Raw genomic sequence first — 13,691 nt, forward strand, 5'->3', positions numbered from 1 at the left:
AGGGGCTAGGGATGGAGAGGTACTCGGGGCCACCTCAGGCTGAGAAGATCAAGAGAGGTGACTACGGAGAGTCCCAAGTCAGGCCTGATGATTGTCACCCTGAAATCAGAAGTTGAAGATTTCCTAAGCCTGCTGTTGTCTGGAGAAGTAGCAGGGGAGATGGCTGGGTTTGAAGAAGGGATTCCCAAAGAGTAGCTGCCTCCTTGACTCAGGAAAGATAAGAACATGTCCCTCTACCCAGGGGTCACCAGAGAAGGCAGCTAGGTCAAAGTGGTCATCTGGCTCCAAGGTCCCCAAGGGTCTGTGTTTAAATAATATATCCCTTGGCGGGGAGGGGGGCAGGGGGCAGGGGGCAGGGGTGGGGTGTGCCTTGGAGGCCTCACTGACCCAAGACAGGGCATACAGCATTTGGATGTCTTGCCTTCAGAGGCCACTAGGGGACAACTGGTTTAAGCCATGAAGTGGCCACACCTTAAAAATGTGGCCACGGATGGGACCCCTGTCTCTTCAGGCTGGGGCTGAGAATGTGGGGGGGCAAAGGTGGAGGGTGGTCTCGGTCTAGGGATTAGGATCCTGGTGCCAGAAGAAAGACTCAGCCTCCCGGTTCCAGTAACTGGGTCATAGAGGGGCACACTTATGTAGACCTCCTGGCCTTCCCTTCCCTTCCCTTCCCTTCCCTTCCCTTCCCCTTCCCCTTCCCCTTCCCCTTCCCCTTCCCCTTCCCCTTCCCCTTCCCCTTCCCCTTCCCCTTCCCCTTCCCCTTCCCCTTCCCCTTCCCCTTCCCCTTCCCCTTCCCCTTCCCCTTCCCCTTCCCCTTCCCCTTCCCCTTCCCCTTCCCCTTCCCCTTCCCCTTCCCCTTCCCCTTCCCCTTCCCCTTCCCCTTCCCCTTCCCCTTCCCCTTCCTTCCTTCCTTCCTTCCTTCCTTCCTTCCTTCCATCCTTCTTTTCTGGAGACTATAATTCTGGGCAAGGTGGAGACAGATCGAGGCTTCTTCTCTCTCTGGTTTTGGTTAAAATGGTCATTTTTCTCACACTTAGATTGACTCTATAGATAGAGGTGCCGTTTCTCTTGCTAAAGGTGAACATTTGAGCACAGGGCCGGCTATGGCTGGGGACTTCAGGCACGGCATCCCATCTCTCTGCAGGTGTTGGCCTGCTCTGGAGTTTTCAATACTTAAGTGATACAATTCCAACACTTATAAGGAAGTGGAACGTTCCAGAGCCTTGATAAGTTGTCAGCAAGGGAGCTATACTCACGGGAAGCTGGAGTTTGGTCAGGAGAGCTGGAAAGTGGTTATTGGGGGAAAAAAAAAAAAGACATGCTTTCAGTTTAGGGACAGAGGGGATGGCTCAGTCAGTGAAATGCTCACCTAGCAAGCATGAGGGAGGGTCCAGGTTTGATCATCAGAATCCGTGTCAAAGTCATGGTGGTTTGCACTTGTAATCTCGTGCTGGGGAAGAAGAGGTTGGCAGATCCTTGAATTCGCTGGTCAGCTAACTCAGCCTATTCAGTGAGCCCCAGGCCAGCAAGGGACTCTCAGAAAGATAAGAGGGCTAACAATCTAGGTTGCCCTCTGACCTCTGTATACACACACACACACACACACACACACACACACGAACACATGAAATACTTTCTGTTTAAACCCCCAATGAGCTGAGCCTTCTTCTTTTTAAAATTTTTTCCTTTTATTTATTTTACACACATTGGAGTTTTGCTTCTATGTATGTGCACCTTGTGCATGCAGTGTCCAAGAAGTCCAGAAGAGGGCGCTAGGCCCTCTGGGACTAGAGGAACAGAAAAGTAGTAAGACACCATGTGGGTGCCAGAAACTGAATTTCTGTTCTTTTAACCCCTAAGCTATTTCTCCAGCCCTGCGCCGAGCCTTCCTGATGCCATTGACTTTTCTGATAGTCACACAGGAAGGAGTCCTACTCCAGATAGAACAAGGCTTGACGGCACTTCCTACAGCTACTCAAATGCCCACTCTCTTCTAGCACCCCTAGAATGTTCTTGTAAAGCGTCTCTCCTTTCCCTTCCTTCAAGTCAGCTCCGCCCACCAGAACCTGTCTGTCCAGGCCCTGACCTCAGCAGGCTGATTCACACCTGCATCATCACACTGAGGCCAGCTCTGCATCCTGCTTCCGGCCCCAACCCCCTGTTTGCTTCCCCAAGTCTTCTGGGAGGTACTCTGTCTTCCCTCCTTCCTTCTGATTGACAGTCCACAGCCAGAACAAATGTGGCTTCTAGGCTCATAAACATGACCATTCCTGGATGTTCAACTTAGAGCCAGCTTTTCCTGTCCCTCTACACTGCTGTCAGCTGTGCCCTTGAATGAACTGGCAGCGTGGTCCCCAGTTCTGACCACACATGCTGCTGTTGTCCCTCTGCCCCGCCCTCTCTCTAGTGGTGAGTTTGAATTCCAGGAGGTACCCACTCAGCTGTGGGCCTGGCAGGCATTCTGCCGCTGAGCTGCTCTTGCTGGCTCCGTGCCCACGGTAATTACAGGGGCTGGGCCTTGGACACATCTCTCCCTCCTTGACTTCCAGCCTCTGGGATCTACTGCAGAGTTTGGAGCGGATTCCAACCACAGGTTGGACGTGCGTGGTCACAGGTATCTGCAGTTAGACAGGGATTTGGAACGTGCCGTGGCACATCCACTCAGCCTGCCTCTTGGCGAGTTTCCCACTGTCTGTAGGAGCTCTACATCCATCTACACCGGGCGATTCTGCAGGACACCTGTTCCCACCCTGCATGCACACTGTGCTCTTTAGTGTCCTCTAGTTTAACTAATGTAAGGTGCTATTAAAGACTTGGGAGTCACAGCCTGCTTCTTAACACACCAGATTTGACCACCCATCTCAATCAGATAATCTTAAAAGCCAAGTTAAGAATGAAAGCAAAAAGAAAATGAGGGTTTATTGAATGTTGCTACACTGGGAAAATTGGCACGTGCACGGATGGATGCGTGTGTGTGCGTGCAATAAATTGTTATGATCTGGTTCTCAGTATGAGGTGGGCTTAGAGTTCATCCAAGTTACAGACAAACAGGAGGTGATAGGTCCAGGTTGTCACTAGATCTCTGTCTCTCTTTCCCTTGTGCCCTCATGGAAATATTCACGGGACACATACCCCGGTGTGTAAGCACCAAGTAACATGGTCGTTCAATACTTTTTTAAAATTATTTTAATTTTGAAAATTGTTTGAAATCAAACTTCTTTCTGGGTAGCTGAATCTTTTTTCTTCCGTCCCCTGTGCCTCAGCAATACCACTTCTCAACATCAGAGCAAGTCCTGGTGTTGCTGGCATTTGGCTGTTGTGTAAAGCGTGTATGACACTCACTGTGGGTTTGACTTGCCTTGCTTTGACTGTGGCAGTAAACACTTTCTGTGTGCTCACTTGCTAGTGTGCATTCTCTGCAGGGACCCGTTTCTCCATGGCTTTTGCACATTTTCTTCCTATACTCCCCTTCTGTGTGCTACATGCATGTGTGTATACTTGTGTGTGGGCACGCTCACCTGTGTGTGCCCATGCAGAGGTCAGAGGTCAACACTGGGTATCTTCCTCTCTCTCTGCCCACCTTAGTTTGGGTGACTGCCTCTCTTCTGAACCTGGGGTTCACCGTTTCAGTTAGACTGACTAGACAGCAAGCTCACAGGACCCTCCCATGTCTGCCTATACAGTGCTGTGGCTAAGGTACCATGGTTACAGGTGTGGACCACCATGCCTAGCTTCTATGCGAGTGCTGGTGACCCCAACTCTCACGCTTACACATCAGACACACTACTCATCAAGCCACCTCCACAGCCTGGCTGTTGCTGATTTTCTAGTTGAACTGTTTGCTTCTTTGCTTCAGTATTGAAAACGTTTTATTCTAAGCAAGCACAGTCAATCCTTTCCCACACATGTAGTGTGACAATTTCTCTCCTGTTTTGTTTCTAGTCTTTTGATTCCAAGAACAAAGGATTGTTTTCTCTCACTACTTCATAAACTTCAGGGGCTTTTTTCTTCAAATCTTGTCCCCTGAGGAGTGAGAAACATGGCCACCTATTTCCTGGAAGCAGAGGGCAGATGCATCATTAAAAGTGTCACACAGACTACTGACTGTTCCTGCCACACAGAAGTGTCACAAGATTCCAGAAACAATATGGCCAGTGGTTTTGAGCAATCTGATACACTTAAGCATCATTGATGGGAATAAAAAGGCAGAGGGCTAGAAAGGCCACATTCTAGGAAGGAAATCGACAGGAGCAGAAGTCGGTCTTGGGTTTGTCTTATGTACGGCGACTCTCCACTGAAGTGCTTCATGGCTTTGGATTGAACACAGTAAGCATGGCTGGGGATGCAGGAAGGGGTGGGTGGGTGTGATGGGAAGAGCCACAGGTGAGCATTAGAGACGGTAAATGCTAGGTGCCTGGGGAGCTATGTGAAGATGGCTGGGGGATGGCCAGGGATGGCTCTAGGTGTCCCCAACAGATCATGACAGAGAAATGGGGAGATCCTAAGGAGACACTGGCCCCTTGCAAGCAAGGAGAGTTGGAGGCAATTTGTGAATCCAATCCTGAAGAGGTCACCTCAGTGATCCGAGGACCCTGGATTCCCAAGCATCTTCCTTCTGAAAGCTTGGGGAAATTGTCTAGAGACACTGGAGAATGTATGGTCTGGATGCTGAGGAAGACTCAGGGGGCAGAAATAGAGAGCCATAGCATGGGCTGTGTCTTAGGGCTCAGTGCCTAAAGAGAAAGTTAGGCAAGGAGGGTGTGTGTGTGTGCAAGCTCCCATTTGCACTTGTTTGGGGTTTGAGAGACTTTGGTATGCTATGATGGAGGGAAAGAACCTAATGGAAGAGACAGTTTGAAGATATGGAAGGTATAAGAGAGTATAGGAGCTGACTGCAGAGCCATGGTCAGTGTGGATCATAGGGGAGGGACTTCCCCACAAGTGCAGCCTCTTAGTCCTCCAGGCTTGGAGAACTGGTGAAATGAGGGGCAGGGACCCATCTTCAGGTAGGAAGTAGTTCACAAATATATCACAATGGACCACTTTCCATATGAAGTAAGCTCGGAGCTCATCAGAGGACCACAGACGCGCAGGAGGCTGTGTCTTCCTGTCTTTCCTGGCTGGGAGCCAGTGTCTGTTTGTCTCAGTGTTCTCAGGTCATCCTAGGGTTGATAAGTTACAGGCAGTCTGCCGCTGAGTCCTTCTATCAGAAGAAGAGGGGATCTTGAGTCCCAGATGGAGGCGGAGGAATTTGCTGGAGATAAGGAAGATGGAACCTCACTGAAGAGCTCAGACAGTGAGGAATTCAGGGGACGTGGAAACATGACTAGAAACTATAAAAAGCTGTAAACAAACAAACAAAACGCCACAAGGCTCCAGATCAGGGTGCCAACCACTCTTGCCTTTCCCCTACCCTGACTCCCAGCTTTGCGAGGCTATAAAACAAAAATCTTTTGCTTTTGCTAAGTCCCAGTGCTCTTACTATGAAGTGAAGACCAGTGTCTCACATTAGGAAGGTTTTCAGGCCTCTGTTGGCTGGCTACTGGCCTCTGGCCTCTCCTGGGTAGAGCTCAGTGTTGAGTTGAAAAGAAGGGGGTGGGGACCCTGGAGAAAGGCTGATGGTGGGCAAGCTGCAGGGCTGTCAGTTGGGTCTGAGCATCCAGTGGAGCCTGGATCCGTGGACTCTGCAGCTTTCTCCATGGGATTGATTTGTCAGCCTCACCCACGTTCCCACAGGTGACATGGGAGTCAGAATACAGGTCTGCCCTTGGCAAAAGACAGCAAGGAGAGAACATCTTGGGAATGGTGCAGAGGGAATGATTTTAATATGGCACTCATTCTGTGAGCAACTTGTTTGCAAACACCAGTGGCAGGCATACATGGTTTGAGAGCTGTAATTACTGTGGAAAGAAGGGAAGGAATTCCGTGAATTGCCTGTAGTTCACTGCTTGGGCACAAAATCAATTGAGGCCCTGTGACAATAAGCAGTCCCACTAGTAACCTTCCCCAGCAAAACATGGCTCATGTTGCCCGGACAATGTGCCTCTTTGTGTGGCCCGCAGGCCTGGCCCCGCGACTGTAAGAACTTCAGCCAACTCAGCACTTGGCTTGGTGACCCAAGGGTTCTTGGGCCACATCATCAGAGACACACAGTGCTGAGGATACATCTGTTGTTTGCTCCCTACACCACAACCACTGACGATTCCAGCCTGTGGGACCTTCAAGGAGGGCAAGGCTGACGTCAGCCCAGGAGGGGAGAGTCTAGGTCCAGAGAAGACGGGCTGTGTTCAAGACATGACAGTTTCTGTGGTGACAAGATGGATGGCCCACTCACCATTGAGTGGAGTTGAGTCTCGAGGGGAAAGAGAAAGCCAAATCTCAGTCATTTGTTTGTGAGGAGATTGCCAAGAAAGGCTGAGCTCCACAGTGGATCAACATGGCAAGGTCGCCTTGCCCATGTTCCAAGTAGACATCTGAATTGTTGAGCAATAGAGATCTACAAGCCATTTCTAATAGCAGTCCTGAGCTACAGAGAAATGAGGGAATGGAATGGATGGTATATTCAAAGCTGGGGGCTGCAATGTACCACACAGGTCTGTTTCAAAGAAGGCCTGAGCCAGTTTGCGATGGTCAGCTTGGTTGGACTTAGAACCACCACAGAGACAAGCTTCTGGACAGTTCTGTAGGAGAGCTTCTAGACTGGCTTAAGTGAGGAGAGGGAAGCCCACCCTGAGGGTGGATGACATCTTTCTGTGGGTTGAACCTCTGACTGAATGAAAAGGAGATAGTGAGTTGGGGGAGCCAGCATCCATTTCTCTCTGCTTTCTCACTGCAATGGGATCAGCTGCCACCATGATGGTATGCATCCCCTTAACTGTGACCCAAAATGAACCTTCCCTTGTTAAGCTGCTTCTTATTAGGTATTTGGTCACAACAATATGAACAGTTAACTAATTTACTGTTTATCCAGGCAAACCCAGGAGCCCAGCAAGGTCTGAAGGTCCAGGCTGCACAAGAATCGGCTGTTGGTCGATGTCATAAGGACCTGGGCCGGTTCCTTCTTCTGCTAAGGAGGGATCAGGAAGGCTCTCCCTCCTGAGTGCTGGGATCAAATGCATGAGCCACTATGCTTGGTTACCTGAAGTCATTCTAAAGGCAAGTGAATTAGGGGTTCCTTAGGAAGCTGCCATGTGGCTCTTCTGTTTACAGTGGGTTCATTCATTTCTTCTCGGATTCTTTTACAAATATTTTATTTTGTATTATTATTGTGGTGTGTGTGTGCGCTTGCATGTGTGTGTATGCCTGCCTATATGTGTTTACTAGTTTTCTAAGTATTAAATCAACTCCCTAGGATCCTAAGGAATGTTGTTAGTGTTATTTTATTTTACTTTACTTTAATATTATTATGAACTTATAGATTTAAAGCTTCTCTGAGATTTTCTTGGTGTCCTCGAGAGGATCTAGGTCTATTTGAATTACACCATTTTGTTCTTATTCAAAATGGAAGATCTGTTTTTTTTTTATTGCAGATGCATCTGTTTAATACCTCTTTGTTACAAATTCTCACCCTGATAATTCTTTGCCATGAGAAGGCTTGGATTTGAGATCAGAAGAAAAACTCATGGTAGTGAAAATCTGGATGGTTCTTGTAACCTGACTTGCCCCAGGGATGCTTTGTCCCTCACGAGATGTCTTGTGAGGCTTCCTGTAAGATCTTCAACACAGTCATTTCAGCAGGCAGAGGGAAGTCTCAAAACTTGTAGATGGATAGATCACCAAATGAGGGATGCCAGTAGGACTTCTAACTTCTCCAGTCTTCAGTGTCACCTGGGCACCCAGAAGTGTGTCTCCTAAAGTGATTGTCAAACCAGCAAGTTGGCAATTAGGATTCATCATCATGGCGATGGCCAGGATTATGGTGCATGGAAAGCACCCAACTCCTTTGTTCATACATGATATCCAAAACATCTAATTCTAGTTTGAAGATTTGTATTTTTACAATAGTGTCTTTGGGGTTAGGAAGGGATGGAAGACCCTACTAGGGGTCGGGCATTGTGCAATGCCTAGGAAGTGCCCCCAGGAAGAGCAGAGAAAGCAATCAATGTCTTTTAGGATGACAACACACAAATTCATACTGGGGGAGAGAATACATTTAGTGCATCACAGAAACCAATAGGATTCTAAGGTAAAGTGTCCTCCAACCCCCGAGCTCATGTGTGAGACACCTGATTCCCAGAACGTGACGGGGAACCTCTGGGAAGTAGAGACTAGTTAGGAAAAGTAAGTTCCTGGATAGAGGGGATGTTGAAGCTTATAGTAGGGCCTGCTTCCTATCCACACCCTGTCCTGTAGAGAGTTGAGCAAGCAGCTTCATACCTGCTTCCATAGCTGGGGGAGCCTCAAACCTGCTGCCACGGCTAGGGGAACCTCACACACCTGCTGCCACAGCTGGGGGAACCTCACACACCTGCTGCCACAGCTGGGGGAGCCTCTTCTCACCTGCTGCCGTAGCTGGGGGATTGTCATACCTGCTGCCACAGGTTGGAGAACCTCTCCTATCATCATCGTCATTATTTTCCTGCTATGATGGCCTGAGTTCTCCAACTGTAAGTCAAAACAAATTCTACCTCCCTTGAGTGCCTTCTTGTCAGACTTATGTCTGATTATGAGAAAAGTAAGAAACAGAAATTAAAGAATTTGGAACTATTTCTAGTTTGGAGCCATTAAAGGGGAAGGTGAACAGGTGAACAGGAGACACAAATATTTTTTTTTTAAATCCTTTCAGAACTTCTGATCAGTTGGGTGGCTCTTGATGCTGTATGTGATACCATGAACCCACAAACAAAAACCTTAGTCTACCACAAAGAAGATGGCTATTGTTTTGAATTTTCCATCATTGTTAATTTCAATTAGCTGCCCATCTTAATAGAAATCCACAAGTTAGACAGCTTACAGATGTGAATGGCATTGTGTAATCTCCCTAGTTGTGCTCTCAGCACAACCTACAATCACCCGAGAGTCTCAATAAGAATCTGTCTACCTTGGTTCGAGCTGTGGACATATCTATGGAGAATTGTCCTGACTGTTTCTTCATGTAAGAAGTTTAAGCCCACTGTGGGCAGCACCATTCCCTAGGTAGCAGCATTTCCAGAACAGTATAAGAGAGGAGAAAGTTAGCTGAGAGTGAGCACACAAGGATCCATGTTTATTCTCTCTCTGGTCTTGACTATGAATGTGTTGCTTTGAGTTCCTGCCTTGACTGCTCCACAGTAATGGGCAATAACCTAGAACCATAGCTGAATTTCCTCTCCTTGTTGTTTTCTGTCAGGGTGTTTGACAGTGTAACTCTTTTCTGTTGTTGTAATAAAACTGACTAAGGCTTAAATATGAGGAGTGATCTGTCATTGCCTTTATTAAGAGTTCATATTCTTTATGGGTAGAGGACCGAATTGCCTTAGTCTGTTTATGCTGTGATAACAAAATGCCTTTGAGTAGATAATCCATGAACAAGGGATTTACTACTTACAGTTCTTAATGCTGGAAAACTGACTCATGCCCTTAGATTCCTAATTCATTCATAGCTATCATTTGGCTGTGTCTTAATTGGTTGATGGACCCAGTGAGAGAGCCTTGTGCACCCTTCGTGTAAGAACATTAATTCCAGGTGAGAAATGTCTCAGTCAATAAACTATTTGCTGTGCATGCATGACGACTAAGGCTTTGAGTGGTGGCTCATGATTGTAATCCCAGTGCTGAGAAAGCAGAGCCAGGAGGATCTCCAGGGCTCACTGGCCAAACCAATGAGCTTCAGGCCATGTGAGAGACCCTGTCTCAAAAAATAAGGTGGAGACCCATTGAAGAAGACACCTAAGGCTAACCTCGGTCTACACACACACACACACACACACACACACACACCATATGTGAAAGCACCTTCATGGGATTCTACTAATTCCATAGGCCCCAGTTGCCTTGTGGGGAGGGAAGAGCTTTCACATATGAATGTAGGGGCACAAATAAGTGCCCCATTTTTGAACCAGTCTAAGTCATTCCCATGGGAACTCCAGCTTCATCCCATCTATGGAGATAGTGTGTGTGTGTGTGTGTGTGTGGTCTACCTTGCACCTCTAGCCAAGCTGGGAAGCACTCCCAGAGCCTCCACAGCATGCCTACCTGTGTGCCGAGGACCCCAGAAATGGAGTTCACTGGGGCAGCTGCTTTCTGTCCAGCCGACCTCTCCATTAGTGGGGGCCCTGTGATTCAGCTTGTGAAGGGCTGATTACATCTGGGGGTTCTGCTCTGCCATGAGTAAGGAAAAGAAGGAGAGAGCAAGAAGCCAGGAAGCCCTTACACAGAGCCCAGCAGCAGGTCTTGAGTCCTCAGAGGTTGCTGAATTGCCCCTCGTTCAGCCCTCCAGAAGCTGAGGGGCTTCCAGTGAGCACCATCCTGGAGGAGAAACCAGGTGTGAGGGAAATGCAACCACATCCTGGGCTCAGGTGATTCAGAGTCCGTGAAACCACTTCTGGGAATATTCTGCTCACTCAGCAGAGAGGGGTGCTTAGCTTGGTCTCATCCCTGGTGCTTGTCAGAGCTGGACAGGTCAGCCTGATGTCACTCGTGGAAGCCAGGAGGAAAGCCACAAACATTCCAGGAATCTGGTTTGCACTGTAGCTTTTGTGTGGGGCTTGGTGTGGGGGTAGGGTGCACATGGGCTTGGGCCCGGTGTTCTGAGGGGCTTGCCTGACAGCTGGCAGGGAGATTTTTCTAATACCTTCCCTATACGTGAGGTCTGGATTGCTTCATGGGTTTGGCAGAGCAGGAGGCTTGCCTCAGGCACACCAGCAGGGAATACTTGAGGGGTCTCCTAACATCTGGGTACTCTATGGGTTTTCTTCTGTTTTTTTTTTTCCGGGGTGGGGGATGAGAAAAATCTGAAAATATAAAGGGAAGAAAATTACTTTTCCTCCCACATCCATACCCAGCCCAGCCCTGTGACCTCAGACCTGGGTGTCATGGTGATAGAAAGATGAGATTTCCTCTTACCACGGGGGTGACCTGGGGAAGACACAGATCAACAGCTACTGGGGGATGGTGACATGATGATTGAGGGGTGGTGACGTGATCTGGAAGATCATATCTTCTCAAACGGAAATTAGTAAACAAGGAGATGACTGTCTCAAAAAGGACGTCTCAGCATGGCAGGAAGTGCAGGCACTGGGCTTGATGACAGAGGGGCAGACCAGGTGACCAGCAGACTGACCATGGTCTGGGGATCAGAGGGTGACTTGCTTGAGAGACTTGAGGAAGGCTGGTCCTTGCCTTCAGTAAGTCAAGCACTACCAAGACTAAAGCAAACGCGTTTTCAGAGTCTTGGAAAAGGTTTGATGGTGCCCAGTATTTGGATGGGGGGGGGGTGTTAATGAGGTTAATGAATGTTTTTAGAGTGCTTCGAGATGCAGTTATATGGCACACAGCCAAAAGCAAGGCTGGCCTGCAGCCCATTGACCAATCAAAACACAGCCACCAGGGACACAGCAGCAGCCAGGCATTCAATGAATAGTAGTAATTACAGTTTATGGCCCTAACCAACAAGCTGTCAGCAAAGGAGGCTGGGTTGCCCACCTCAGGAAGTCCTGGTGGGCCTGTAGTTATGCTCCCCAAACTGAATGGGGGTAGAAGAAAACTGTCTCTCAAGAGAGCCTCAAGCACAGCTGGGAGGACTTCCAGGAGAGCACAGCTGGGAGGACTTCCAGAAGACGCTGAAGGTGAGGAGTCAGAGATGCTCCCATTTCACACCAAAAACCAAGCTTTCTTCTGAGAGATGAAGAACTGGAGTTCCCAGGAGATTGGTTCATAAAGCCATCCTTCCTAAAATAGCCTAATATAGCTTCCAAATTAAAATCTACAGGAAGAGACAGCAGAGTCTGGCAGGTAGCAGGGCGTTTCTCAGAAGGAAGAGTCAGTTTTTTTCCCAAGAGGAGAGTCACTATTGTTATTTAGGTATTTCCTGGGATGAAGCTCAGAAAGCTGTTTTCCATCATGATCAGTCCAGGGAGAGGGTACAATGACATCTTTAGTAAAAAAAATACTCTTCAATGGCTTTTTGTCTTTTGTCTTTCACGTCTTTATCTATTTGAGACCGACTTAAGTAGGAAGCCTGATGATGAATCTCCTCTGGGTCTATGTCTTGGTTAGGGTTTTACTGCTGTGAACAGACACCATGACCAAGGCAACTCTTATAAGGACAACATTTAATTGGGACTGGCTTACAGGTTCAGAGGTTCAGTCCATTATCAAGGCAGAAACATGTCAGCATCCAGGCAGGTATGGTGCAGGTACAGCTGAGAGTTCTACATCTTCATCTGAAGGCTGCTAGTGGATGACTTCCAGGCAGCTGGGTTAAGGGTCTTAAGCCCACGTCCACAGTGACACACCTACTCCAACAAGGCCACACCTCCTAATAGTGCTACTCCCTGGGCCAAGCACATACAAACCGTCACAGTCTATTTCTACAGGATTTATTACAGCCAACTGATCAATACACCATCTAAATTCCCCTGGTGTTGGTAGTTTTGTGAATGTAAAGACAGAGGACTGGCAAGGGTTTGTTCACGGAGATTAGAATAATCACTAGGACTTTCAAGGCATTTAAAACAGATCCTTCCTAGACGTCCTGGTGTTGTTTGCATTTTTAATTTGCAGACATCTCCCATAGCCCAGGAAGTAAATTTTGGAAGATCAAAGTTGAGCAGGCTCCTTTGGTAACAGCAGAGTCAGTTTCCAGGTGTCTCTTTCTCTCCTCTCCTTCTCAGGCAAGTCTGGAGCCAGGAAACAGAGCACTCCAATTCCAGACAGGAGTCAATTCAGGAGGTACCAAGAAGGCAAGGAAATTAGGTATTTTTGATCTTATCCATGTTACAGATCTGGCCACAGATAACTCTCTTACATTATCCCCAAAGGTTGAATGTTATAAGTTAACCACTGGTTTGTGTATGGTTCTTCACCTTCAGGGACAGGCAGAATAATCTTGGGAAGAAATGGATTAACTTCTCAAGGATTTATTGTCTGTACAGATATAGTTGATAGGGATAGCAAGGAAGAAATAAAAATCATGGCAAATGTGAAAAAGGAGATGCAAATTGAAGCAGGGGATAAAATTGTTCAATTGTCGTTATTTCCTTATATCAAGGGCAATGCTGCTCCCATTGAACGAACAGGGGCCTTTGGGAGCACTGGGAGACATGTGTTCTGGAAAACAATTGGCAATGATCAGAGACCCAAATGAATGGTACAAATGAATGGTGTGGGCATAGAATGGTTGGTAGATACAGGAGCTGATGTTAGTATACTTTCCCAAAAGTCTTGGAATCCAGATTGGCCACCTCAGAAGGTTTAAACACAATTTATAGGAATTGGTAAATTATCACGAATAAGACTAAGTATCTGATGGAATACCTGTGTGGGACCCGAAGAGCAAACGGGGAAGTTGAGGCTGACATACCAATAAGCTTATGGGAAAGCGATCTTACAACAATGGGGCACTCAAATTAGTATCCATGAAATTTTAGGAACAGCAAATAAGGAAATTAGAGGTGATCTGGAAGATACTCCTGTATTATAATTGTTATCATCTAGGATGGAAGATTATTACTGGTTATGATCAGGGATTGATAAAAACTTAAAGTAGTTTT

General features: G+C 47.5%; 1 pseudogene; it reads right to left on the reverse strand.

Moving 5' to 3' along the window:
• Window positions 1-10,347: 10,347 nt before the first annotated feature.
• On the reverse strand, window positions 10,348-12,713 carry LOC110295682 (protein aurora borealis pseudogene; annotated as a pseudogene).
• Window positions 12,714-13,691: the final 978 nt, after the last annotated feature.

The sequence above is a fragment of the Mus caroli genome, unplaced genomic scaffold (genome assembly GCF_978045245.1).
Source record: "Mus caroli unplaced genomic scaffold, Mus_caroli_1 scaffold_7, whole genome shotgun sequence".
Classification (NCBI taxonomy): Eukaryota; Metazoa; Chordata; class Mammalia; order Rodentia; family Muridae; genus Mus; species Mus caroli.